Below are 2,500 nucleotides of genomic sequence, written 5' to 3'. Positions count from 1 at the left end.
GAGTGCTGCAGTCTGCAACCGTATCGTTGGTATGAGCCTGGCTGGAGCAAAACAGAAGGACATTGCAGCAGCTCTTGGTGTCACTCAGGGAGCCGTCTCCAAAATCTTTAAGCGGACACCGACAGACGGGTGTGCCGACGCCTAGACCGAGGTCTGGTCGGCCACGAAAGACCACCGAGAGAGAGGACCGGTATCTGGTGAGACTTTGCCGCAATGGCTTCGTACGAAGAGTTCCAACCAGATACGCGCTGACTGATGAGATTTACCAATACTCCTGTGTCAAGCCGCTTAGTGCGATCCAGACTGTTGACTGCTGGTATTTGGTAGGGAGGCCTAAGAGGAAGCCTTTGCTACAGCGTCGACACCGCCAGGCACGCCTATCCTGGGCCGCGGGAACACCTGAACTGGCAGGTGGGACACTGGCGACACGTGATATTCAGTGATGAGTCTCGTTTTGTCGTCTACCGGGAAGATGGCCGTGTGATGGTGCGTCGTCAGGCTCACGAGGCTCTGAACGAAGATTGCATCATGCCCAGAGTCCAAGGCGGGGGCGGTGGGTCACCGTCTGGGTGCTTTCATAGCACTGGTAAATGCGACCTGCACGTCTTGATGGACACATGAACCAGCACCAATATCAACGGACTCTGGAAACGATAATGCTCCCATTTGCTCGGCAACAATTCAGGGCAAACTTTGTGTATCAGGACGACAACGCCACGCCGCACCGGACCGAACTGATGCCGAATTTTCTGGAACAAGAGGGTGTTGAGCACATGCAGTGGCCAGCCATTTCACCGGATATGAACCCAATTGAGAACTTGTGGGCGGAGTTTCCCGTGGGTTCAATAACTGGATGAAGCCCCAACGAACGTGGCTGAACTAACTCGTGCTGTGCTCACTTGCTGAGAGATATACCGGAAGAAACTTTGACTTCCTTAGTTGCCAGTATGCCAAGACGTGTGCGCGCATTGTACAATGCAAGGGGTGGGCACACCAAGTACTAAATTAATTTTCTGTATTGTTAGTGTTTTGCATATTTAACTTACCAAGTATTGTAGACATATTTCCAATCGAATAAAAGTTACAGCTCGTAATAAAATACATGGGTTTCACTGAATTTCTGCACTTGTTTGGGGCGCTTTCAGATTATCGTGGAAAACTCGTCTCCTATAACATTTAGAAATGTTCTGGTTTGAGGAAACTATTGATAATGCATCATTAAGACTAATCTAAGTGAAACCAATCGACAGATTATTGACCTGAACGTAACGAACCATGCTCTTCGTGGAGATGGTGTGAAATTCACCAATATTCCAAACTTTTTTCCAGGATTGTATAAAGGAAAGAGGCGAGAAAAAACCTGAATAGTTGAAAACAAATGTAATTTGACAACATGCTAAAATCAACCGCTAGATCATGCTAACACTGTCTTCAAGAATGTGCAAAAGGTTTAGGTAAAAAGTTAAATTGAAAAAAGGAAAGGTTCCACCGAGATTGAACTCGGATCGCTGGATTCAAAGTCCAGAGTGCTAACCATTACACCATGGAACCTGATGCAATATGATCTATTTATTTTTTTATTTGATTGGTGTTTTTACGCCGTACTCAAGAATATTTCACTTATACGACGGCATATTGCATATAACATTTTGCAACTAACACCACCATGCAGTCATACAGCAGGAAAACATGAGAAATTCACTAGCACAATTTCAAAGTCTCACACAGTTGTTTAAAACCAATAAATTACGTTCCACCGAGATTTGAACTCGGATCGCTGGATTCAGAGTCCAGAGTGCTAACAATTACACCATGGAACCAGGTGAACACTATTTGGCAAACTAATGCCTCTAGCAATGAACGCCTCTGTCTAAAGCAGTTTATTGCTGACAGGCATGTCTTTTCACCTTTTCTCCTTACAAATGTAAATAATCTTTAAGAGGTGATCTTAAATTGTTTGTCGTAATAAAATGTTTGAAACTTATGCCCCGGTATAGTATACGCCTTCTTGTTGACAAACTGAAAGCCTTCATCAAAAAATAATTGCTACACCTGGTCAATGTTGGTAATATAAAGAAAAGGAGCAAGAAATAGCCAAATAATTAAAAACATGTGTAGTTTGACAACATGCTAGAATCAAACGCGAAACCATGTTGACAATGTCTTAAGGGATGTGCAAAAGCTTTAGGCCTTGCATGGCATGACATTTTTAGAAATTTCCCCAGTACAATAATTGCCTTATTGCAAAAATTAAACAAAAAAAAATGGAAAGATGTGTCCTTTCACCCTTCCTCCCTTCTGGTGTGATGTAATCATGAGGAAGTGTCCTATTAATGCTTGTCGTAATAAAATCTTTAAACATTCTTGCGACCCAGACAATTAAGCGCCCGTTAGAAGATAAAAAAAAATTATACAAAAAAAATTCATTATCTGGTCAGTGTTGATAACATAAAGAAAAGAGGCGAGAAAGAAACCGTATAGTGAAAACAAATGTAATTTG

General features: G+C 42.8%; 1 non-coding gene across 1 annotated transcript; it reads right to left on the bottom strand.

Moving 5' to 3' along the window:
- Nucleotides 1–1,480: 1,480 nt before the first annotated feature.
- On the bottom strand, nt 1,481–1,551 carry Trnaq-uug (transfer RNA glutamine (anticodon UUG)). The gene has a single exon. It is a non-coding gene; the product is annotated as a tRNA-Gln (tRNA).
- Nucleotides 1,552–2,500: the final 949 nt, after the last annotated feature.

This window comes from Liolophura sinensis, chromosome 12, assembly GCF_032854445.1.
Source record: "Liolophura sinensis isolate JHLJ2023 chromosome 12, CUHK_Ljap_v2, whole genome shotgun sequence".
NCBI classification, from domain to species: Eukaryota; Metazoa; Mollusca; class Polyplacophora; order Chitonida; family Chitonidae; genus Liolophura; species Liolophura sinensis.
The sequence above is the reverse complement of the archived record's forward strand: the minus strand, read 5'-3'. Positions and strand labels throughout refer to the sequence as shown.